Source organism: Lissotriton helveticus, chromosome 6 (assembly GCF_964261635.1).
Source record: "Lissotriton helveticus chromosome 6, aLisHel1.1, whole genome shotgun sequence".
Classification (NCBI taxonomy): Eukaryota; Metazoa; Chordata; class Amphibia; order Caudata; family Salamandridae; genus Lissotriton; species Lissotriton helveticus.
In genome coordinates, this window is record NC_136067.1 from 1,827,179,657 (window position 1) to 1,827,206,800 (window position 27,144).

Below are 27,144 nucleotides of genomic sequence, written 5' to 3' on the forward strand. Positions count from 1 at the left end.
CTTGGAACCCTGCTACCTGGTCTCAGCCCATCCGGTACGTCATCCCTCGTACCTGCACCGAGACCTTTATTTAAATGGTCCCACGCCGGTGATTTTCTATCTTGCCTCTATAGGCAGCTTGGACATTAACCCAGTCAATTAAGTGATATTTAAACAGACATGCTTATTAAAATGTCCTGAAGATGATCCCAGTATTTTCTTAAGGGATCGAAACGCCATCGACACCTTGTACACTATATACGCTTGAAATGTCCAAATTTTTGTGCAACGGTGTCTACTGTATATTCTGTTTGTTCTATGAGAAATGTGCTGAAAACAAACATTTTCTCTTGCCTGAACCCTTCCCTTTATCTTGTACATCTTTCTTGCTAAAGTTGGTTACAGGCTTGTGTCCCACTTAACCCCTTTGGTGCTCATGACGAGCTCAGCTCGTCATGAGGCACAGTGCTCGTGTGCTCATGACGAGCTGAGCTCGTCATGACCACACCCATTTCTATTATGGTCCAGCACAGTAGGGGAATATCTCAAGCAGCCAAGGTGTTAAAACTGCTTCTTGTTTACTCTTTGTATATATTGAACTGATTGCACATTAAATATCTGTCCGGCTGGACAGGTTTCTACAATATAGTACTGATTGGGTCTATATTTATTGTCTTTCACCTATTGTTTGTCTAGGAACCGCTATCTTTAGAAAAAAGTACAATTACCCAAAGGTTCCTTACCAAATATGAATTGGGTCTCCTTGTCCTTTTACAAAATGTACAAGTACAAACACACATCCGTGATGTTGTCAAAATGTTCACTGTCTCGCATCAAATAGGCAGCTCCTCCCAAACAGTCACAATGTACATTGTTATGCAGTCTGTACGTAAACTTGTACAATGCGTGAACATACATGTGAACACAATGTTAAACTGTATCTCTCCTTCACATTGAAGAAGGAAAATCAACACCTCCTGCAGAGCAGACACAACATCTCTTCACTGATGATGAAGAGGATCTCCACACCTTCGACAGCGACGTCCTCCAAGAGCTCATGGACAGCTTCGGCACCCCACCTCCAGGAGCCGGGCAGCTCACCTGCATCGAGGTAGCCTCACCCCCTGCACAGACCACACAGCACGAAGCACCCACCACCATGGTTGCCTCCCAGGTCCCCCACGAACAACACATGGCCTTCCAAAGCTGTGTGTTGTGGTGCCAGGAGAAGATGGCTGAACAGGTGTGGGTGGGGTTTAACCTCATGGCAGCCAAACTAGATGCCATACGTGGGTGTCAAGTCACATAAGGGACCACTCACAGTCCCTAAGAACACCCACAGGCCACTCCAGGTTCTCCAACGATCCGTGGCTGACATCGCTGGAGTCCTGACTCTGAGAAAAGAACAACTGTCTAGTCAGAGTGGCTCCAGCAATGTCATCTGGGAGTTGGGACACATGCAAAAGATAAGGAGAACATGGAACGGACATAGGCGGAAAGAATGGTTGCCACGGCAGCACACCAGCGAGAGTTAGTTGGGTTCTTCCATGCCCTGCAGACCCTCATCATGGCATTGCTGCCACAAGGCATGGCACGGAGGAATGCTGCTGCTTCTACTCCATCCACATCTCCGCCTCCCTGAAGTGTCACTGCCACACAGTGATGCAGACAAAACAACACCACCCACATGTGAGGCACATGATACATCAGAGGATGAAGATGTGGATGATTCTGCCTTAGTGGTAAGAAGGACGCAGTGGCATTCATCTCTGCCATATGGCCTGTTTCTGCCTGATTCTGCCCTATGCATCATCACCTTCCACTGTCCCCCGATACACTCTGCGACACTCATCTTGGACCTCGACATAAACTGCCATAATCTGTTTGGTTACCAATGACACAGCAATCATGCTGCGGACTGAACTCGTCTTCTTCCGATAAACTTGTCATTCCCTAAAGGACTCTGGCTGGCCCTCCACGGGGCAACAATGTGAAGTGGGGTTTGCATGGCCCTGTACTGCTTCAGCTTCAACACTACACTCCACTCCATGGGCCCAGCACCCCTGGAAAGGTCCATGGAACAGCATTGTTAGCTCAGGGGGTGGTGATCAAGAAGTGCTCGTCGGGGTAGGAATGCAAGGAACAGGAGGGTGTCCCTGTGAGGGCCTGCGTCCTGGTTCTATCGCCCGAAGCCAGGAAGTCCATCAAAGTAATGATTGGCCTCCTCTGGCTTTTGGCTGCGAGTGGGTTGGGTATGACTTGCCCTTTTTGGTTAAAGTTCCCTAAACTTTTTGCTTTCCCCCTAGACCCTTTTCCTGACCCAGAGATGCCAATTTAGATGATTGGATACTTTGCCACTGCTGATCAGTGTCAAAGTACAGGAGTTCCCTATGTAAAATGTAATGGTGATTGGTTGGCCATGATTGGTATGTTGCCTTACTAGTAAAGGTCCCTAGTGGCATGCACTGTGTGTGCAAGGGCTAGTAATGCAAGGGCGCTCAGAGAAGGGAACTAAGGCATTCAGTGTAGGGCCTACGTGCAGAATGATAAGTTAGCATGTAGTCCTGACAAGTGCAGCCACTTGGCAGGCCTGACTTTCCCTTTTAAAAAACAAGGAGCACCCCTGTGGCAGGTACCAGGTAACACCTGGACATGGTGCAGTGTAGGTAAAGAGCAGAACATAAGCTAAGGTGTGTGTAATGTTCTGACAGTGAAAAACTCTCCATTTCGTTTTTCACTGCACAAAGCCATTCTGCCCTTAGGACAGAATGGGGGAGGCTGGGTGTTGTGTTTGTTAGCCTAGTTTCCTGTCAATTTATAATGGAGAGATGAAGGTTGGTATGCTTGGACTCAGTGTCATAATGCATCTTTCTGTGAAGGTGGTTTTGTCACTGTGTGTTTATAAACCACTCTTTTAGAAAGTGGTTGAGTTTTGTGCTCTAAGCATTTCTGTGTGTCTCTGAAATGTGGCTTGTCTTTCTGGAACTTAAAGGTGAGAGGATCTGGGAGGGTCTTGACCCAGGGAGGGGTTGAGATGGCACCAGGCTGCCCTGCATCTGGAGATTAGGGGGAGGAGAAGCCAAATCCTGGGCTGGTGCTATACACCAATTGACCCATCTCCTGCAGACAATCAGTATCAAAGGGAGAGAGGTGACACTGGGAGGAAGACAGCCAGAACTGATTTAGGGAGGGGTCAGGGACCCCTGAGCACATACAAACTTCAAAGACAGTAAGGGGTATAACTATGAGAGCTGAAACCCCTGAACATTGGAATGAAACAGATATGGATTGAGACTGTAAAGGCTTGGACCCATTCTGTGGTCAAGACGAACCTCTGATAAAGAAGGAGCAACTGAAGAGACTGCTGTGGATAGGCCAATCCTTGCTTCATGATCTGGGGCTGGTCTGCAGTTTGCTGTTCTAACTAAGGAAGAGACTGTTAGGACTGTGCTAGGAAGCAATGGGTTTCCTTGCTTGAAGAACACTGTGCTTTGTGCTGTGTCTTGTAACCCCAAGGGCCCGAGGTGAGCTAACTCCCTGTTTGAAAACACAGTAATATAAAAGTTTCCAGAGAAGACTCTCCGATACACCGTGGGTGCGTGTGCTCTGTCTAGCCTGAGACCTTCACAAGTTGTGCCCTGTGATCTTGGGCACCTGGAGTTTCGAGTGAAACTCGGACGCGCAAGGGTGCGTGTCGTAGTGCCGCCCGGGTTTTAGTGAAGAGCGCCTTGGCCTCGTGTGCACCAAAGGAAGAAGCGAGACTCTGACATGCAGTGTGCGTGTCGCGGTGCAGCCGGGGCGTTGGTGAGGAGCGCCTGGACATCGTATGCATCAACAGAGGAAGTGAGTCTAGGATGCACTGGGTGCGTGTCGTTGTGCGGCCTGGGTGTTGGTGAAGAGCGCTGGGGCCTTGTAGGCACCAAACGAAGAAGTGAGTCTCCGACGTGCAAGAGTGCGTGTCGAGGTGCAGCCAGGGATTTGGGGAAGAGCACCAGGACATTGTGTGCACCAGGAGAAGAGGAGATGCTCAAACACGCAGGGTGCGTGTGGTGGTGCAAGCAGAGCGTTGGAGAAGACAACGGATCGTCTTGAGCACCAGGTAAGAGGCGAGTCTCGGACACGTGGTGTGCGTGTCGAAGTGCAACCCGAGGTACTGGTGAGGAGTGCCGGGTGAGGGTGTGCACCGAAGTGAAGTAAAGTCTCCACAGTGCTGAGGGCGGGACTCGGTGTGTACTGAGACTGCCATAGTGAGGGCCAAGTCAGTGATGCCCGAAGAGTCAATCAGCAGTGGCCCGGACCGGCAGCAACAGAAGAACTGTACCACCGGCCTGAGTCCACCGCAGCCCCAGACGGAGTTCTGGATCAAGGCCCAAGTCGCTGTCGGGGAGGAGAGTGGGATCGCGCCCCCCCCCCCCCCTGGTAACGTGGATTAACCCTGGAGTGGGCATGCTGGTGGTGATACGCATTGCATTATTCCTTCATTTGCAAAGTACATGACTGTGGCGCTGCATATGGCATTGTTTCTCTGTTGCACAGAGAGTATCGTTATGCATTGCAGTATTGTTTCTTTTTTGCAACGTGGATGATTCTAGCAATATGACGTGCCTAACCTTTTGGGAAACTGTTAGAAGTGAATCTTCTATCTTTTAGCATGCCTACCTGTATTGCTGGTTGATGTCTTACAAAGATCTCTTTAAGTACTACACCTTTCACACAGCCTGCCGGTAACTACGAGGTGTGTATGCCAATGTCTGAGCCTGTTTCAAGTCCATGCAGTTTTGACTGGTGCTTTTGATCAAATGTAATGGAACTATACATCTGTTGTCACAGCCTTAATCTGAAATTAATTTTGGGAGCTTCCCAACTTCCCCTGTAAAATGACATCTACATTTTATTTAGTTTTCACAAATGTTGTAGCCCTAAAATGTTCAAAACACACTGTTCACCACTAATTTCCCCAAAATGTTCTAGATGGATATTCTACAAGCTCCCTGTAAAGTTTTCAGTAATTCAGGTCTTCCAAGTGTGATGATTTCCTGATGTAGAATGTCCCAGGTAGGACATCTTCCAGCAACAAAATGTTGAGTGTTTAGGCTGGACATTCAACACCTCAGTTAAGAGTTGTGAGAGCGAGGTCTCTGAGCAGAGGCCAACTTATTTTATTAGAAAGACAGAACACTTCATAAGCTTTGCATTTTACAATGCTTGGGCAGTTTAGAGAGTGCACAAAGTTGTGAGTCACCCTACTTTACAACTTTACACCCATCTACTTTCTAATTGATGGGATTTAAGATTGGATTGTGGAAAGTTCATTGAGTGCACTTTAATATATACCTTAAAACATCCATGTATTCCTTCACATAGAACCGCATGGCGTGCACCATAAATATTGAAACCAGAATATCGCTAGCACAGAATATTGAGGAGAGAATATCAAATTCAAAATATCGACAGGTGAGTAAGTATAGATTTTCGATATCTTATTCCATATGTATGTACCTATATGTTACAAATACATCTTCAAGGTATGTAGATGTGTAGTTAGGAATAGTAAATCTATACCTCTCTATATGCAGCATATACGAACAGGGTATGGGGCAATAGTGACCGCACCTAACTCTTTTGTGGGATCTCGTGGTTGGGTTGGGTTTTTATAAAATTGACTTTATGTTGTGTGCCACTTATATCATAGGCAGTATATGTTGTTTCAACTTACATCATTATATGTTATACATAAATGGTGGGGTGGGAGGATTAATCATGCTCTCTTGACATCTCACTAGGACTTTATTTTGCTAATATTTTTTGAATCCGGCGATTTATTTTCACAATCTTGTGAGTCCACTAAGAGACTCACTGTGAATTGGCCGTGATAAAGTCCTACATAGCATTTATGTATCAAGATCCTTGCCATGACTTCCTCATATAATAATGTTTCGAATGAAGGGATATGTTTATGGACCTCTTAAATGATTAGTGCACTGAGCCAAATCTTTTTGACATCTGTTGGGTTGAAATGTACCAACTCAGCACCACGATCTCTTGCGGAAACGTGACTTCTGGACTTACTACTAGTGGGCACAAAAGCTTCTTAACTGTTTCATTGAGGTATGTGCATCTTCCCGTTTTTGGTCTTTTTTCATTGGAACTTTGACAAAGTCACACTTAGCATTTGTGTATCAAGACCCTTGTCATGACTTCCTCATATAATAATGTTTTGAATAAGGGGTTATGTTTATGGACCTGATAATGATTAGTGCACTGAGCCTAATCTTTTTGACATCTGTAGGGTTGAAATATACCAACTCAGCATCACGATCTCTTGCGGAAACGTGACTTTTGGACTTACTACTAGTGCGCACAAAGCGTCTTAAATATTTCATTGAGGTATGTACATCTTCCATTGTTTGGTCTTTTTTCATATGCACTTTGAGTCTATCACAATTATATGATGACAAAAGGTTATATGATTGACATTTGTCTTATAGGTTATTATTGAATATACATATGTTCTTGCCGTCTTGATATGGATTTTACCATTGTTTTTGAATGAAAGGGACACACTAGAGGAAACTGGATTCGGTAAGCGCTTTCCTGTAGTCCATTAAATTAGATAATGTCTAGCTGCAGCTAGGAGTTTGCGGATAGGTGCATTTTGAAAAATGGTCAGATTTCAGGGTATCATAAAATAAGGATGATTGAACACCAGTTTGGAACCAGTTTTACTGAGGGGTGTTGTTATGCTGAAGCCCTATGAACTTGATACAAATGGAATCTCATTCTAGCACTTCTTGTCGCTTGTTTCTTGACCCTCTTGCTTACTTCTTTTGTCTCTTTTCTTTCATACTCCAAATTTAAAAACTTAATACATATTATCTAGAATCAGCAGGTCAAATTGAACAATGAAATTATTGTAAATATACACTGATTGGGCTCATACCAGTTTTTGTTATAGTAAGAGAATTAATTTGTGTATAAACAAACTACTATGACGTTTTCTCATATGGTTGAGGAGAGTCCAAAGTTTTATTTATTGTTTGAGAAGGAAATAAATATTCCTTTCCGATTTTAAAATGTATTGTATTGTATTAATGTATATATTGTATATAAGATGTGTTGCATATAATGTCAAAACAATAAAATGTGTTTATATGTATTTGTTTGTAGCCCTGAAGAAGTCCTGTAAGGACGAAACGCGTTGGATACCTTGTGTTTAGCTACCTGCTTGTCTCATAAAGAAAAAAAGAAAAGAAGCTATTGAATAAAGAAGTCAGACCACGACCTGCTTTTTCTGTTCTTTTTGAAAATTTGATGCATTGTTATAGGTTCTAAATTACTTAATGGAGTGCCGGATCATTGTATGTTAAACCTCTCTATATGCACTTAACTTTCGATATTCTGCCGCGAAATTCTTATACCACGATATTCTGGGGGTCAATATTTAGTAGTGTAAGTAGTATTTGGGAAGGAATGCACTCACTGAGCGCAGCTTTAATGTTTAGTCAAAAATGGGGGCCATGCCCCCCTCAAAATATGCTTCTGGTTATGGGCCTGGCATTCATGCCATACACATAGCGCATACATACATACACTGATGATGCAAGGTTTCTTCTGTGAAGGCACAGAAGACCTCAATCTCTGCGTTCATTTTCATAGTGTGCCAGCATTGAAACCCCTTTACCATAAGGGTACAGAATAATTAGCACATTACATTGTGAATGGTGGCATTGGAGGGAACATGCAAAATTCCAGCCTACTCCCTTGACGATGCAGACACCTGTCTTTTGCACACTGTAAGATGTCCACCATACCCAGCTTCCATTTTGTGACGATTACCTGCTGCCTTAGTTAGTGAATAGGCATTTGTTTTGTATTAGACAACTGATAGTGAGGTTCTCATCGAGAGGAGCGAAGGCAATAGGAAGAATGAGTCATGAGAAGAATAGCCTGGACCATATATTGTGATCAATGGAACTTTTCAATGTCTAAAGTCTATTATATGAGTGTGAGTCAATGGGATTTTATCTATTCCCAGGAGTTTACTGTACCCTATTGGACAAAGACAGGCAATATGTTACTACTTATACATTGTGTGTTTATATTATGGCATGTTGTTAGAGTAGTGGCTGGATTTTTACTCCTCTGCTCTCTGACACGAGACTCATCTTGGAATTTTTGATCTTTCTTAATATGAGAGGTTGCTTTACCTATTTTGATAGAATTGTCTGCCGCTCTAAGATCTGAGAATACCTTCCAGCTTGGGATGAATAGGTTTCTGATAATGCATTGATTCTCACATCAGTACTATATATTGAGCATCTAAACTGACACCTTACTCAATATCAATTCCAATATCTTTAGATTAACAAATTTTCTTTATCGTACACAATTGCTGCATTATTATAATATTCAATGTTAAATTGACTAATATTTTATTTTACCTTATATTGAAATACCAATTATTGGATTAAGTTCATTTTTAATGCTGCTGCTTAAGAGACTAAGGGTCAGATGTAGGTGGCCAATTACCGGTCGGTAACGGCCGAATTCGGCCGTTTCCGACCGGTAATTGGATTTTGAGATGTAGGGCATACATTTACAGAATCGGTACTTTACAGATTCTGTATTTACCGATTCGGTAAAATTACCGAATCGGTAAATACAGACTCGGTAAAATACCGATTCTGTAAATGCAGATGTAGCTGGCACATGTCAGAGTGCCACGGGGCTTTAAGAATCGGTATTTTACCACCCAATCCAATTGGGTGGTAAAATACCGAATCCAGGTGTGCATGCACATGTGTGCATGCACACCTGTGCCATGTGACACACAGACATGCCCTTAGGGCATGTCTGTGTGCCACATGGCGCACATGCCTATTTTTGGGGTGCCAGAGGGTGTCAAAGTGACACCCCCTGCACCCTTGCTAAAATCGGTATTTACCGATTCTGTAATTACAGAATCGGTATTGCCCATTGATTCCTATGGGCTGCAAGGCCCATAGGAATCAATGGGCAATACCGAATCGGTATTTACAGAATCGGTAAATACCGAATCTTAACGATTCGGTATTTACCGAATCTGAAATACCTACATCTCCCCCCTCTATTTTACCACCTCTTAAATACCGATTCGGTATGAATCGGTATTTAAGAGGTGGTAAATTAAAATTACCTACATCTGGCCCTAAATACATTACAACATATTAAAAGATTTGAAAATAAAACCCTTGAACTCACACAAATTCTCTTTATTGAGTGTAGTAAAAGTCATTCTTGATTTCCCATGATATTGGGTTGATTTAGATGTTTGCTCCTTTCAACTTCTCCTTCTTGACAAAGAAAGGTCCATAAGACCTGTGGAAGGGCTTATTTAATGAGTACACCCAAAGATTAAGGTATTGAAAACCCCACTCCAGCAGCCCTCTTTGCCTTCACAAGAAAAACAAATTGATACACTGTGAAAAGGTACATTGGGAAGAACTTGCAGAATTCCAAAGGAATGCTGCCTTCTCCCCTACTGATGCTGGCATCTATCCCTTGCACATTTTAAGCTGTCTATTTACAGCTTTCTTTTAGTGAATATTAACGACTACCTTAATCTCTGAGAGCAGTCCCAAAGTATTAATGAACTTGCTTATAAGTCCCAATGAGAGGTGAATTCCCCTTTATGGTACCCTTTTGCAATGATAGTTTAGTGCGGTGTTGGACTGCTCATTGGACAGACTGGCAGCGCCAGGAGGGCTGGCCGGACAGGTCAGTGTGTGAGCCCCTTTTCGGCTGCTGGCAGGCCTGTTTTATGGTCTGGTGGGATAGCTTTTACTGTTGATTTCCATGATATTGCCACAAACATTGCCAGCAGCAAGCCCAAATGACCCTGTCTCCAGTACTTTGTAAAACACCCATACAGATTGTCTTTACAAGTTTGCAAAAGTGGGCCACTTTTTTTTAGCTATTTAGGGGCATCTTACCAAGGGTGGCGATAGCCAATTATCGCCGGTTTAGCAGCCGTTTTCGGCCGCTAAGCGGCGATAATTCTTTCGCTCTATTAGCAAGCTGTCGCTAACTGATGTTAGCGACAGCGAGCGGTTTGGGGCCCGCTTTGCATGTCAGCGATATTTATCGCTAATGACATGCAAAGTGGGCGTACCCAACCTGTTAGCGACTGAAAGCAGTCGCTAACATCGCTATCGCCTATTAGCAAGGCAGGCATAGTGATGGAAATATTTCCGCTATCGCCAAAAACTAACGCCTGCTCAGACCAGTTCTTAGCCATGTTATCCAATGGGAGGTGGATAACATGGCTAAGAGCATTTCGTCGCTAATGCGTGAATATCGCTGTATTCTCAGCGATATTCAAGCATTTCGCCGCTATCGCTGGATATTTTAGCACAATGGAGAAAAACGTTGCTAATAGCATGTTTTCTCCGCTAACATATCCATCGATAGGCAGCGATAAAAAAATCGTCGATAAGCCTATTTAGCGATAAATATCGCTACTTGTTGGTAATATGCCCCTTGATTCGCTAATGAGGGCCACGTTTATTTTGGTTCCATCTCCTATTTTCCGACCAAGTCAGTTCAAAGTGCGATTTTGAATTTTGTGTACACAAATACATCCATTTTGTCCAGTGAAGACTTTCTGAATGCAGAATCCCCTTGAAGCATGTGCACCATTGTACCTGAACACTGTCTGTGACAGCGTCAGCACCAAAAGCTTTAATGAAAAATTGGACTCGCGCTTTCCTTGTTACAACCCCAAACGTGTACACAGCTCCAGGTGTTCAACACTGCAAAATCCCATTCGCATCTCTCTTTATGATTTGCCTTTGTGTTTATGCATGTCAATTAAAAACCTGAATCAAAGTAGGACTACTTGCCAAGTTTTCCTACAGATATTAAAAGGGGAAACAAACAAAGAAGCAGCCTGTTGATGCCCTATGGATTAGAAAGACGAGAGAGTGATGGCTACAAAGCGACCATCAAATTCACCAAAAGTGCAGCCAGCCCATCAGGGTCGCAAGCCTTCTTCCAGATTACACTGCCAATGCGGCTGTGGGGCCCCAGCAGAAAAACTAGAAACAGCATCTTTCGCAAATGTCTGTGAAACTGGAGAATTGAACCCCGGTGTGTGTCCTCGCTCCTGCGTCTCCGAGGCGCTCGGTAATTGTTTAGCAATCTCAACCTGCCAGCATGCTTCCCTCCCTGCTGCGCACCTCTGCTGCGTGCTCTTTCATAATAAAAATAAGGCAAGCATCTAGCCATAAATGTAGAAAAAGACAAAGGAGATGAGTTGCGCTTCCAGTCTGACTCATTGCAAAAGCCCACGTTTTCACTTGTTTAGCATAAGAGCTTAATTATGCAAGCTTCTGCTCAGTTGAATAGGTTTTATGTTCAAATCTTTGCTAACTTAGATCCTGCTCCAGGGGCTTCTTGGCTAACAAACAGAACACATGTTGCCTTGCATCCTAGTTTTCTGACAGTGTTAGGTTGGATTGCAGAATTCTGTTCAAGCGGATCCAGCTGCCTTCAATCAAACAGCTTTTCTGTACTGCTAAGAAAGCGATAAATATTTTTCCAAAATTCACCCTGAAGTCCCAGTAAGAATTTTTTCAAGGGCCGTGGCACTGCCAGATTTCAGCCAAGGTGCAACGGTGCAGAGCGCTCTAAGGTCTGAAGCGCACACGACGCCGCATTTATATTCGGAGCCCGCGGCAGAGCCGGACTCGGACGCCCAGCACCAAAATAAAATGGCGTCGATTAGTGAATTAGGAAGCTAAAACAGTGGCCCATGTTTGCAGATTGGGGCAGTTTTCAAGTTGCAAAGATGCGCTGTATAAATGTTTTGTATTATGGAAGAGCGCAGAGATTTATGCTTGCTGCAGGCAATGTTTGTTCTAAAATCGAGGAAATCATCAGTAAACATCTGCCCTCCAGATTATAGACAGGCCCACACTCAAAAAACCGACCCACAAACTGACCTGTCAGACCAGCCCTTCGGGGACTGCCTGGTTGCCCCATAGGGCAGTCTGACTCTGATCGATAGAGTTTTTTTTATTATGCCAATTACAGGCTATTTGCCTGTGTTTTCTTCGGTTTGGTTGATAAAGGAACTAAGGCGTTAACGTCCCATGGGGCTGCCCTCCCTCCAGACAATAAGGATACTTTTTTTCTTTGGACTAGAAAAGCTCCAAAAAGGAGCCAAACCTCAGTTCACACTTAAAAACGACAGAGGCCAGGATTAGGATTGTTGCATAGTGTCCCCTTGGTATTAATATGAATTATGCTACAATTAAGGCTCTTGAAATGAGTAATACAGATTACCTTCAATGGTCTGTTGCAAGGAAGTGGAGAACCTTATTTGGAACTACAAACAGAAACCTGTGGCATTGTGCAAGAAATAGTAAGTAGCAGAAAACAGTCAGCGATTTCATTAGGGTGTAATGACGGTATGAGAAGACTTGGGTAAGTACATCCATTTGAGTTCCTTCCATATATGCTGCAGGCTTAGTTCCCTCTTGCAAATGTACTTTGTATCTAAGTCACTGACTCCACTTCTGAGATCTCTGGGACCTTGAAGAGGCTCACCACTGCCCGAGCCACTACATTTTCACATTGTGTGGCTCGTGGACCTAGTTCCGCACTATGTCATATCCTGTTTCCATCTGTCTTGCAGCTCCTTTCTGCACTCCTGCTGTCCTGTGTCTCTGCACTGCAGGATTTGGAAATCAATGCCTGTCATACCACTGTGCCATCCATTGGCTTGCCCCATGGCCCCCACTCATCTTCTGCACCTCTTCCAGCATTGCCTCTCCTCACATAACCAGCGCACTGGTTTGAGTCTGTCCCAATACACCATCATGATTCATGATCCACATCAGAGGGGAAAAGACAGGAGCATGGATCCATTTGACACCGCTGGAGTCCTGTCATTCACTTAAAGATGGGACACCAGCTTGAGCTATGCTTCTACATTCTGAAGACCAGCTCCCCTGCCAGTCCAAGCCCCACAAAAGAACAGATGGCCACAGCGGAGGAGTCGGTTCATGGAACTCTGAAAAACAGTGGTCATCTCTCAGCTACCCTGGTTCTGTCAATGCTAAATGTTTTGGAGCATTGAAAATTAGGTGGGACATCGTATTTTAAGACTGGGATTGTGGTAGTAGACGGTCCCATCCTGATTATTCATTTAAATTCTGCATCTAAAGGGGTATCCCAAATCATGAAAAGCCTTGACCACACTAATGACTCACACAGAAGCTTTCAATTGCCCAAATGGAAAAACAAAGATTTTCACTTCCGCCTGAGAAAGATCCTGCCTTATTTTGAAGAATGACAGAGTCCGGGGGCACTCGTATTCTTGGCGTTGTCTCATCTGGGCTTGACAACATTTAAAGCAGCATGCCAGTCATTCATCATGAAGAGATCAGTGCCTGCAAAATAATCCATTCTTTTTGATTTTGGGTGTCCTGTGAGAGCACATTTCTAGAGCACTCACAAGTCCACACTTTTTCCCGATGGAAAATTCTAGTTTAAAGTATTATTCATATTCAGCCATGCTATGCTCAAAACCTGGTGGCTTTTATACAGTGTGAAACTATTGTAACTATCAAGTCCATCTTTAAGCTATGCTTCAGAAAAACAAGCGAGATTGTTCCATTTTATATTCCTTGAACCTTTTCTGTCTTGGCTGCCACACTGTGAAATAGCCTTCCAGCATCTTTTTGGTGCCTCAAAAATGCTCTTTTTTCGAAAGGGCATTAAAACTTTGATATATGTGCTACTGGTACAAGTAGGTTTTACTGCATCTTAGGTGCAACCAGCACCAGAATGATCCCTCTGGTGAGTATTAAGCTATAAAAATTGTGCTTTCATACTAAAACATAACACTGCAGGTTTGGGAAGTGCAGATCCAGCATATTCTGGGAAAAGGAGGGCCTCCCCTTGTATTACCGATTGGAATGGAGTGAAATGGCATAGAGTGCAATTGTGTTGCATGGCGTGGTCGCATTATGTGGAGTCGAGCAGCATTTTGGGGCGTGGAGTGGTGAAGCATTGTGTGGCATGGAGTGGGATTGTATAGAGTGGAGTGGAATTGAGTAGAATGAAGTGGAACTGAGTGGAGTAGAATTGTGTGGCATGGAGTGGCATGGGAGTGTGTGGCATGCAGTGGAACTGTGTGATGTGGAGTGGGGTTGAGTAGAACAGTGTGGTATGGAGTGTTCTTTTGTAAATAGCATTCATATTTATCGGCTTTTTTTGTTATATTGGTTCTTATTGCAACATTTTTGATCAAATGTTTTTGAATACTGTACCTCCTCACACTCCTGTAAAGCGCTCTGGTACCCCTGGGTCTAGCCAGCGCTATAGAAAACCTTTAAAATAGATAAATAAAATTGATCCAGAGTCAGGTGTCCCCTGTCCTAGGCCACATGTAAGCCAATTGGGGTAGGTGGAGGAGTGCTGAATGGTTATGTATAATTCATGGGAGGTCGGGCAAGGCCCTATATTTACTGTGTGCAATGAGTTTAGATATCTGCAATCTCAGCTGCACACTGATCCATATGAAGTTTTTGCTGTCCTCTATCAATCATTCATAGAACGGGGGTCCTGACCAATAGCAACAACATACATAAGATTTGGTAAATCTTGGGGAATTTCCATCTTATTCACTTGGAGACTTTTCCATTACGATAGGTTATATTGTGACCATTTCTGGAATTCCACTTGGAATCTAGGAAATAAAAGATCTATGTTACCGAACTCCATCTTTGCCATGCCTTGGGTGGCAAACACTCCCAAGTACTTAAGTTTATCCAGTCACCATTGTAGCCGCCTATGAATGCCCTAGTGGTGCCCCTTAACATGCGCAATGCCTCGCTCTTATCCCAATTTGCTTTGTAGCTAGAGAACACTGAAAGTTCTGTTGTCAGAGACATTAGGCCCGGAAGACAGTTGTGACGGTCTGGCAGTGTAAGGAAATGTCCACATTCAGGAGGATCTTGGCAGGACCCACAGGCATAGGGTTACCGGCAATGTCAGGAGAACAGCTAATCACAGTCGCAGGGGGATCCAGTACCAGCAATAATTGCAAGGAGGAGAGGGGGCATCCCTGTCTTGTCCATCTATGAATGGGGAGCAAGTCAGAAAGAATCCCCTATTAACCTCTGTATTGGGAGCCTTGTATAACCACTTGACTATAGAAATAAACTTAGTCCTCAAGCCGAACCTTTCATGGATCACATACAGGTAAGGTCAGTCAATGGGCCAAACACTGTCTCAGCTTCTAAAGACAGAGCAAGGGAGTCAGCATGGTGGTCCTTAGTGCATCAAAGTAAATGTGTTAGTGTGTGCATTTGGTTAGGCAAGATTCGACCGGGCACAAAGCCCAAGTGAGGCTGATGAACCAATGCTGAGATCACTCGCTTCAGTTTGGACACCATTATACCTGCTAGGATCTTTCTATGTTGAGCACAGATATCGGGCACTCGCTACCTCCCTGTAGCAAATGCTTACTGGGTTTAGGGAGGACAGCAATAAGAGCCCTGTTAGAAAGTGTTGTTAAACTACCAGTGCCGCCTACCTACTTGAAGACGTCATAGAGGGTGCCTACAAGGTCCTCCATAGCCCATTTGATTTTTTTGGGAGGCAACTTGTAGCGGGAGACATTCAGCCTCCAGGATTGATGATGGGAGTGCGCATGCGCCAATCCAGGGACAGGCAGACTGATGTATGATCTGAAAGTGAACTCCCAGATTGTCACAATATAACATGAAAGGAACCAATGGATTCGAGATAAGGAAATAATACAACTTGGACTGTAAACCATGGGCTGTTGATATGTGTGTATATTCATTGTCAGAAAGGTGTAAGAGGCTCAATACATCTGCCAAACCATGATCTTGTAAGATGTCACCTATGATTGTTCTATCCCCATTATTATTCTTATCTGTGGAACTTGTCCTATCCAACACAGTGTTCGAGGTGAGATCCCAGTCACCCATCACAACATTTGGGGTCCTACCTATCTCAATCAGAATCCTGTTGAGTCGGAATAGAAAGGATGCGCTTGCTGCCATTAGGGCATACACAGAACCGACACAGAATACTCTAGAACCAATGTGCAGTTTAGTCAAGGCCCAATGCCCTTCCTTATCCATTCAAGATTTTAACATAGTGTACAGAAATGTTATCACTGGATCAATACTCCATATGTGTTTGAATTAAACCATGGGTTAGACGTTGTGGAAGTGGAGGGAGGGCATCTACACCTATGCCTAACAATCCCTACCAAGTATCTCTGAAGTTTTTCGAGTAATGTGGGTTTCCTGCAAGAGGGCAATGTCTTTGCATTTGGACTTTTTAGGACATGCTTAGCCTGGCGCCATAGGGGGAAACAACTGAGCTATTTCCTGCCACAAGCTTAGCTCCGAGGCAGGGACAGGAAAGGTTCAGGTCTCACTGCGGGTGGCAATAGGTGGGATGGTTTCTTGCTTTATTTCGGGCATCAGGGCAGAGGCAAGGGCCTCTGCATTTGGTGTTACAGGCCTCAGTAAGGTACGTGATCAAGCTCCAGCAGCGGTGGCAAAATAATCTTTATATGACCGACCTGACACCTTTTTCACATCGAAGTCCCTCATATATCCCTGCAAATGAAGGTGTGCATCGCATTACAGGTTAAGCAATCTCCTTAGCTAATTTAATAATTTAACAATGTTCGGAGAAGCTAAGATGAGCTTTAAGTAATCTCCTTAGCTATTTCCACATGTTTCACAATAATCAGAGAAGCTCTGATTTTCATTAGAGGGCCTTCTTTTTGCCACGGTACCATTTGGGCTAGTTAGACTTAAAATATGAGCCCTACATAATCCTGCATATGGCGGAGGGGGGGAGTTGGGGACACAAGGTATCAAAGCCACCTGGTGGCACTGCTCACCATTTTGCTTTGGGAGACTCGAGGTTTGACGAGCAAGGGAAAGACAAGGAAGGGGAGTCGAGGCTGGCAAGTTGATCATGCACTAGGCTAGACTATCTTTAAAAGACCCAGGCTCACCCACTCCTCATTATTCAATTCAATTCAAAAGATGCTTTATTCGAGTTTTGCTCATAAAAGCACATACAATCACAAATACAAAAAACAACCTTAAAAAAAGCACCTCAATTGTACATGTCAATTGAATTTCAAACATATTATGCCTTTTAGACAGAACATTAATTCATGGATAAAAAAGCATATAAAATATACAAGAGAGGTAAAATACAGACAAACCCTGATGCAATAAAAGACAATCAGCTGCCTAAAACCCTCTGTCTAATAGTCCATGCCCATCCAAGATATTTGGCTGTTGCTAAAACTAAAGGCAATGCAGTGCTAGTACAAATAATTCTTAGGGCTACTGCACTACTACTGGTACCTACGTTTTTGCACATTGGTATTAACCAAACACGCCTAGGTTCAACATAGGACCTGCAAGCAAATACAAAGTGACCAATTGTTTCCTTGTGTGCTCCACAGGCTGGACAGTTGCTATTAGATATCCCCCCCACCTGCCTGTTAAGGACCTGAGGGGGAGGGCACCTGCTCTCATTTGAAAGAGGAGCTTCCTATCCCTTGGCGTAGTAATTGCGTCCCAATAAAGTTCTAAGCTGGGGTGCATTTTAACTTCTAGGAAGCCGCCAGCCATAGAACCAGCATTGGTATTTCTCCAGTTCCGAGTAGCTATATTTTCCCAATAAATTTCTTTTAAAACTTTTTTACTTGGGAATGAGGCTCCTGACGGATTATCCCATAAGGATTGGAGACCAAGATCACCCAGCACGGTTCTAAGAGCATTCAGCCAGCCTATTTTATGGAACACATCCACTTTAATAATAGCTAAAAACCCCTCGGCATAATGATGGAGCTCAGGTGTGGTCCAGAGCCTCCTCCAATACAAAATGGGACGAAGCCTCGCCAGGTCTACTACAGCCTTCCTACCCAGGTCGTACCTGAGTGGGAGCAACGGTATACTTTTAGGAAGGCCCGTAATTGCCCTAAAAAACTTGTTTTCTGATGTTTGTAAGGACTGAAGCTTCTCAAAGCCCCATAACTCGGCACCATATAGTGCAGAGCCAAGGGCTTTGGCCTCATATACCTGTAATGCTGGCTTAATCGGTTTAGTCCTAGATTTACTATGCTCTGAACCAAGAGCTCCAGCCAATTGTCTATGCCTTAGGACTACAATGTCTATATGCTGTAACCATCTGAGATCGTTTGTTACATGGATACCCAAGTACATAAAAGCTTTAACTATCTCTAGAGGGCGAGCGTTCATGAACAACTTACACCTAAAACTTCGGTGAGGGTTGAAAGCCATAAGCTTAGTTTTAACCGCATTGACTTCTAAGCCATGCTCCCCACAGAATTTATCAAAAATAAGTAATGCCCGCTGTAGGCCACTCGGAGTCTTTGATAAAATCAGGGTATCGTCTGCGAACATTAAAATCGGTATCTTAGTACCAGCCAGAGAAGGTGCATCCATGTTAACAGATAGCATACGAGCCACAACTCCATTAATAATCAGGGAGAAGAGCTTTGGGGCCAGTGAACATCCTTGCCGGACTCCCCGCTCTACCGGGAAATCTTCAGTAACCACACCCTGCCCCCCCCCCCACTGAATCTTAGCAAAATTCGCTTCGTGCAACCACATTATCATTGACAGTAGTTCTTCTGGCAGACCCATGTCCCTCAGTACCGACCACAGCTTTGACCTTGGGACCAGGTCGAAGGCGGCCCGCAGATCGACGAAAGTCGCGTACAGGCTGCCCTCGCCCAGCAACACAGTTCGCCACTGCAGTAAGGTGAATCGGAAAACCTGATCCACAGTACTGGTGATCTTCCGGAACCCAGCCTGGAATGGAGAGAGAGCGTTGTTCTCCTCAACCCACTCCAAAAGCTTGTTGACAACCATCCTCCCCACCACCTTTTGGATGGTATCAATTAAGCTTATAGGTCTATAATTCCCGGGTTTAGACGGTCCCCCTTCTTAAACACAGGAATTATGATAGCACCATGCCAGGAAGATGGTACAGGTGCTCCCTGGGCCACTAAGTTAACAAGGAGAAAGATATATTTACACCAGCGGTCCTGGGCTCTACCACTTTTCACTAAGCTCAGGGCCAACATTACTTCATTATTGCTAAAAGGGTTATCTTTATAGAAAACAGGCCTAAACCCAGCCGTCTCTCTACCTGGTTGCATTTCAGCGTACTGGGGCTTAAAATAGTTAACCCAGTCCTCCTCCGATACGTTGTTATCGGGGAGTCGGGTACCCCACCCCTGCCCCATTTTACAATGTTCCAAAAGAGCCTGGAGTCTTATTTCCCACTCGCTTCCTTTAACTCATTCCAGTGTAGCTCATCCCACGTTTTCTTAGCTATGGATATACTCTCCTTATACTCCTTTCTAGCGATACGAATAGCCAACGGTTCTCTTCTCTTAATTGCGGTGCCTAGAACTAAGAGGGCATACCTACACTGAGTGTTATACCACTTTGTTGGCTTACTAATTACCCTACTGGCCTTCTTTATCGGTTTCAGGAAATGATTCCTGATAACAGAAAAGAGATTATCGTGAATTTCTGTTGCTTTGTTTGGGTCTGATGTGGTAGTATTAACCTGTTCCATGGCCACTATCGCTTTATCCACCTCAGCATTAATATTATCCATAGACTGTTGGTTGGACAAAACATATGGCCATTTTAACTTACGCAAATCATTTGTAGGGACAGCCAAAGGTACACTGTCCCTCCCTGAAGTCAGGATCTCATTATCAGGTGACCACCATTTGTGCTCTACGCACAACGGATTGTGATCGCTTTCGATCCTCCATTTAACTTCCATATCGTAGACTAATTTCCAGAGTTTCAGACTACACAAAACATAGTCTATTCTGCTCCTATGCCGCCTCATTATGTCTCATCCAGGTGCATGACATAATTCTGGGTTTTTCACTTGCTCGGGCAACGCTCCTATCACTGGGGAATAAAGTTTTTCCTGAAGCTGTTTCTTCCTCTAGCTGGCTTGTCTACAGCCTCTTCTTCATAAAGCGCCAATTTGTTGTTGTATGAGATAATTAATTTTCCTATTGTAATTTGAGATTCATACTATTATGGTCTTGGTGGCTGTTTGCAATCTGTTTTCACACTCACTGCTATTCTTCTGCCTCAGAGCCCTAATGATACAGTGGCGCAACTGTCTCTTACCCCTCTTCTGTTCTGGCTTCTGACTCCATATATTGGGATTCCTGGGAGGAGATGGGATTGAATGACTGACTACATAGCTGATTTTGAAACCTGGGTCTCCCAGTTGTAAGCCCGACAACCACCCTTGACCAACATGTAATTGCGGCTACAATATTGTAATGTGGCGCCAAGCGCTCCCACACAGCGTACAAGTACAACCCAGTAGTTCAGGACATGTCAGTTGATCCTGCTACAGAAATGAAATGTTCTCTTTAAGGTTCTGTTCCTTTGAGTATAAAGTACGCTGCATGTGTGTCTCCCCATGTCATTCTTTGGCCTCTCTCTATACCTTAACAGTTTCCACTGAATTGAATGACCAGCTTAACAACTTTGTTGCCAGATTGCGAGTAGCATAGCGGCAGCATCAGCGATGCTGCCTAATCCGGTCATCAATCTAATTGCCACAACATTTTACCATACTTTTCCTGATAAAAGTGTGAAGGATTAATTTGTGTCCGACACCTTTCAGAGGGTAGTTTTAATGATGATGGTCAGAGCCCCCTGCAGAAATTGGTATTCTGTCGCGTAGTGATTTTGACTCACCATAAAGATGCATGGTGGTTTAAGGTGCCTTTAAAAAGCACAATGTGTATTTTGATTAACAGTGGGGTTGTGTCTTGGTGAAGGTTATGGGTCGGAAAACACTTGTCTTGGGCACTTGTGGTTGTTCCAGGCTTTCTAACATAAGAATACAAAGCTGATTTTGTCGCAGCTTACCCAGTAGTGTTGATTGAAGGGGTAAACAAGGGCTTAGTCAGTCCCCAAATGTAAAGGCACAAACTTGCACACAGTGCACAATGGATTATATCACACAGAACTGTGATGATGAAGAGAGCAGTATTTTTAAATCGGCCCGGGAGGGTCTGCTGTGGAACCTGGCAAACGGCAGCAGAAGATAAGATAACTGAATTGGCTGAAGTTAAGAAACAACTTATTGGCGAATACACTTTTGACATGTTGAAGTGCTCCCCCTCACTCTAACAGCAGGGCTTGGTCACCCAGCATGTTCCGGTGCAATTTGGTCACAAAGTGGCAGCAAGGACCAGTGGGAAGCGGGCCCCCATCTCTCTAGAAGGGCCTGGTTAAATAGGGCGTGCCCTCATTAGTTCAAACTTCGATAGGGATAGAGTACACCAGAGGTGAGTAGGGACTTGGTACAGCTAGCAGGACTGGTAACTGCAGGTTGCAGGAAGTTATGGGGCCGGCCTAGTGGGTGGGCTCCGGATATGATGGCGGCCACATCCAGGGCATTGGCGGAGGTACATGGCGATCTGGAGGCTGATTGGTACTAAGGGGTACCCTCTCAATGAGCACAGCAAGGGTGCTCAATGCCAAACCCCAGGAGTCTTTACGGGAGGACCCTGGATGGAAAAATTGGTGCCCCGCTAGTCCTTTGGGCGGTTGTAAGCCTGAACAACCGGGGGTTTGCCTTGCAACACTCGCCCCTAAAAAGGTGTGAGTAAAGTCATGGACTGGTGGTCCACAGTATTTAAAGGGGCAAATCCAAACATAAATGGTAGCACCAATTGGGTTGGCCACGGTGTTGTTTGGCTCAACAGGCGTGTGAGCAGCTCAGGTTACTCATCGCTGCCTGCCCCTGGATCACTCGTAAGTTAACCCACCACGTTGGCATACTTCATGTATTAAATAAACTTGCAGCAAACTGTTTTCCCCAAAAATTTGTGTTGCATGATTATTGATTGCAGTGTGTACTAAGCACCTTACTATGCTTCAGGGTTCCCGATATTGGCATTAAGAGCACTGATTGCCCAGCAAACTCCCCTCAAATGTTATCCCTGGCCCCTGTTACTCTGCAGCATCCACAATACCGATGGGGCCAGGGAGAAGATTGTCAAATCAGGGGCCCAAGCAAAAGCAGTAGTGGAGTGGCCCACAAGGTGCCCTGGCTTGTGACAGACAGGCTGACTCCTGGGGCCACAGCAGGAACAGTCCACATGTAGTGACCCTCGGGCACCAGCAGGGAAGCAGTCCCTCCGCTGATTGTCATTCCTTTAGGCCCGGCCACAGTGCAGGCTGCTGGTGAGTGGCAGAGAAAGAGAAGGGCTACGTCCAAAAACTGCGGCTATGCAAAACACTTCCAGAGCCCGCACTGGCAGCTATGCCAGTAGGGTGCCATTGAGTCGGTGAAAAGGAGCGAGGCAAAGACATTATGCAGTGTAGTCAAGCTGCTGACTGGGCTGGTACTATATGCCAAAGTACGGGCACTTCAAGGGCCACGCAGTTAAAAGGGCACTCACAGAGCACAGCCAGGTTCGAAGACTGGGCGGCAAGTAATGGCCCTGTGGCTTCCAAGATGGGCTGGGCTGGCAACATAGTCTAAAAAGGGCAGCAAGCAGTGAGAGCCCCCGCTGCAGGCAAGGCAAGCTGCAGTCTTCCCCATGGAGCTCTGGAGCTCTACACAGGGGCAGCCATCATGCTCCTTGGCTTCAACTGTGAGAATCCATTTTCTAAACTAGAAACAGTATAGAATCCAGTCCGCCATCAGGATTTCATTCCATTTAAAGCCTGTGGTCAAAATGTAGAGACAACACATTTCACCGTAGAGGCATGGTCTGGTTACAAATGAGCGCTGGAAGCCCTTTGGGGCTGGATTTATTTCTAAAGGTATGTGATGTAGAGCATTTAATAAGCACCTTACCAACATTTTCAGAAACATACAAGTTAATATATTGAATCCATATACTTACAGCTATTATGGGCCAGATGTAGGTAATTCCTATTTACCGACTCTTAAATACCGAATCATACCGATTCGGTATTTAAGAGTAGGTAAATTGGAAGTAGGCAGATGTAGGTAATTTTTATTTTACAATTACCGATTCCGTAAGATTTGGAATTTACCGATTCGTTAAATACCGAATCGGTATTTCCCATTGATTCCTATGGGCCTTGAAGCCCATAGGAATCAATAGGAAATTCCGATTCGGTATTTACCGAATCGGTAAATACCGAATCCTGGCAGGGGAAACGGGGTGTCACTTTGACACCCTGTAGCACCCCAAGTACAGGCTTGTGTGATATGTGGCACACATACATGCCCTAAGGGCATGTCTGTGTGTCACTTTGCACAGGTGTGCATGCACAGATGTGCATGCACACCTGAATTCGGTATTTTACCACCCAATACTATTGGGTGGTAAAATACCGACTCTTTAAGGGCCTGTGGCACTCTTAGGAGTGTCAGCTACATATGGATTTACAGAATCGGTATGTTTACCGATTCGGTAAAATACCGAAGTGGTAAATTTACTGATTCGGTAAATATACCGATTCTGTAAATAACTACCCACCTACATCTCAAAAGCCAAATACCGGTCGGTAACGGCCGAAATCGGCCGTTACCGACCGGTATTTGGCTACCTACATCTGGCCCTTTGTCATTCGCCAAGCCATTAATATCCTTGCTAAACTTATTTACCAGTGACAAAAATGTATGAACACCCCTGGGCTCACAAGTCATGTAATTCACGAGGCACTGCTTTTTCTCAAACTTCCTCTTGGCCTCGCACTCCGTTTTTTATAGTTATGTTTTGTGCTTTAGTATCACTTAAACGTGCATGATTATTGGGTGTTTGCTTTGCAACCTAACTGTTTTGTTTAGATTACATTTAAGCTGGTGTAGCTCAGATGTGAACTATGTTTAGTTATTATTACCGCTACCTTTTTTGCGAGTCAACGCTCTCTAATCTAGTTTTCTTATTAGCATATGCCTTATATTGATTGTTAATAGGGTCCTGTTTTCCTCCCTATATGGAATACTTTGGCTGTCATCTCAAGTTCAAAAGCTAAGCCAATCGCAAACCAGTCGCAAACTGGTTTGTAACAGCTAAAACGGTGAATGCGTATGTTCGAAGTGTTCTTTCGTATACATTTCTTAAAACAGTGATGCAAATGAAACGTTTATCGAACCGCTTTTTGGTAACTTCAATTTCTAGAGATTCGCAAATAAGTATTTGTTCATTTGAGTTAGAGATTCAGCATTCTTATGTTCAAACCATTCGCTATTTGTGATTGGTCGCAAAACACACTTTTTGCATTGCCGAATTTACCACCAAGTAGAGGCAGGTCGTAACCCTTTTCAAACTATAAGTTGGTCCCAGAAAGCTTCATATCTTTTCACAATGTCTGCTGTATATGATGTGGTGAGACGGAGGTACATTTTGGCTGCAGCCCAGACAAGAAGCAACAGGTAAGACAGCATTTATAGCGTCAGAGTTACGTTCTTTGACCAAACAGAAGAGGAGATTATTGACCAATACAGGCTTAGTAGTACTTTAATTTTAGATTTCATACTAAAAATGCACCCTTTATTACAAAGAGATACACATAGAGCCCTGGCCATTCTTTCAAACGTTCAAGTGCTATGCTCTTTGCATCTTTTGGCATCAGGTAGCTATCAAGCCATTGTGGCTGAGGCAGGACGCATTTCACAGAGCACACTCGCTAGGGTTTGTCTGGAAGCCATGTTTCTCAAAATAAATAATTACATTGTATTTACTCACACACCAGGGAAGCTTAGGGCAAAAAGGTTTCATTTTTCAGAGTTGCACAATTCCCTCACATAATTGGGTGCCCTGATGGTTGTCACATTGCAATTCATCCACCATCTACCACAAAATGTTTGTGCAGAAATTGAAAAAAATACCAATCTTTAAGTATACAGGTTTTTTGGAATAGCAAGTGAGTAATTGCTAACACAGTAGCACATTATCCTGGCAGCACCCGTGACTCCTATATGTTTGGTACTGTGGTCAGTACACCCATCTGGCTAAGACAGTTCTCTATTGGGTATGTAATGCAATATTTTATATTTATATTAGTAAGAATTATAATGATGATTACAAATGTATTTTCCAATTTCAGGGGAGAGTGAATATGCTCTTCACTCGGGATTATCACACCCTACCTACAGCCACACTCAAACAGCCAATAAAGATATGGAAGGGCACACTGTCACACAAGGACTATAATGGAGAGAACATTTGGACCACTCAAAGAACGGTTCAGATGCTTGCATAAGAGTTGTGGAGCACTGTAATATGCACCAGACACTTCCTACAAAATAGTGGCATGCTGTGGTATGCTGCACAATACATCTATACAAAGACAGCCTCAATTAGAAATATTAGCAGGCAACAGTGATGACGACAACATACCTGCACCTCACCTACATCATCAAGATCGGGATGCAAACAGATCCCCCGAGGAAAGGACTTTGGGAACAGAAATCACCAATAACTACTTTGAACATAAGTTTAATTTTGGTTTAAATTGCTCAAAGGAGCTTACATAAACGCTAAGCAATGTATTTTTTTTGTTTTTTCACAAGCCGGAGAAGAAAAAGTATACTTGACATATACTTTGTTGAATTCATAATATAAATATACACTGACCAGGTATATTTTTTTACTCTTACAATTGTAATAACAAAACTACAAGTACTACTACAAATTTGTTAGCTTTAGTAGATCGTTTTTTGATTTGCATTCCAGTCACTCTGTCACTAGAGGTAGCGATGTGTGGAAAAGATATCGAGATGTAAATATCGGGAGACAGAAATATCAGAAATGAAATATTGTGACACATACAAAAATAACATGATGCAAGAATATTGCTGTGTTGGAAAGTGGTTTATTTGTGGGGATAAGTAGGGACCTACCGCTAGTAATAAGGCCACAAACATAAAAAAAAAGCTCAATTAAGGTCTCAATAAATGATTAACCCTTGGTAGCTGGCAAAGAGCAGGCAGGCTTACCCTATGAGACAGTTAAATGTAAATTTAAACCCGTATTTGTAAGGTGCGAACTACTCACCCTTACAGGGCTCAAGGCGCTGGGGACCGTTGTGGAAATTAGGTGAGATACTGCCCAGAGTCACATGGTGCTGAGCTGAGCTGCCGCCGGAACCCGGGGTTCAAACCATGAGCCCCGTGCTTTGAGATCATCTTCCCTGGCCGCTGCACCACACCTCTTACAGTTGTGTAAAGAATTTGAAAACACCAATATTTTAAATAAGTAGGACACAATGCACAATAAAAATCTATCACCAATTTATAAAAATAGGTTAGGTTTGTATGAACAAATAGCCACCAAAATGACAAACATCCCATGTAGGGAAACAGATATGATTTTTTTAAAACTAAAAGTAAAACTGGTGCTTAGAAGCAAAGTTAAAAAAAGTGATAAAAAAGGTTATGCTGGACCTGGTCAAAGTCCAGAGTTCAGGCCACCCACGATGTAATGTAACACTTTTACACTTACTTCCAGAAGTGTTTCTTGATGCAGGAAAGTGGTCAGCACCAGATGCTCTTGTTTGCCTCCTGGGGTCTGGGACTACAACTCCCACAATGCACATGTACAACTTCTGGAGCTTTTTTGCAAAAGTTGCACCAAACTTCTCTGAACTTCTGGAATTTCTTCCTGAAGTTCCTCATGTGGGTTCAAAGTGTCCGAAACAACAATCCAAGGGTCTAGAAGTTCTGAGATGGTCCTTGGGATGGTGGGACTACAATTTCCACAATGCACCTGGCTAAATCCTTAAAAGTCCACTCGATGCATTCCAGGATGGGGACTTCTTAGTGGAGATGTTGCAGGTGGGCTCTGTTAACTTGTAGCTTTTAGGGAGTCCACACCTTAAACCCTGTGCAGCCAGGCAAATTCCTTAGGGCTGTAGTAACAGATTGTGCAGCAGGTGCAGCCCTTCACGGTGCAGTCCTTTGGGTACAGAACAGAGTCCCATTAGGGCAGTTCTTCTTCTCTTGTTTATTTCACCCTGGGATCTGAGTTGCTTGGCAACTCTCCCATATTTGTTCAGTGTTCCTGGGCATCAAGCAGAGGGGCACAGTTGACAAATGAAATGCAGG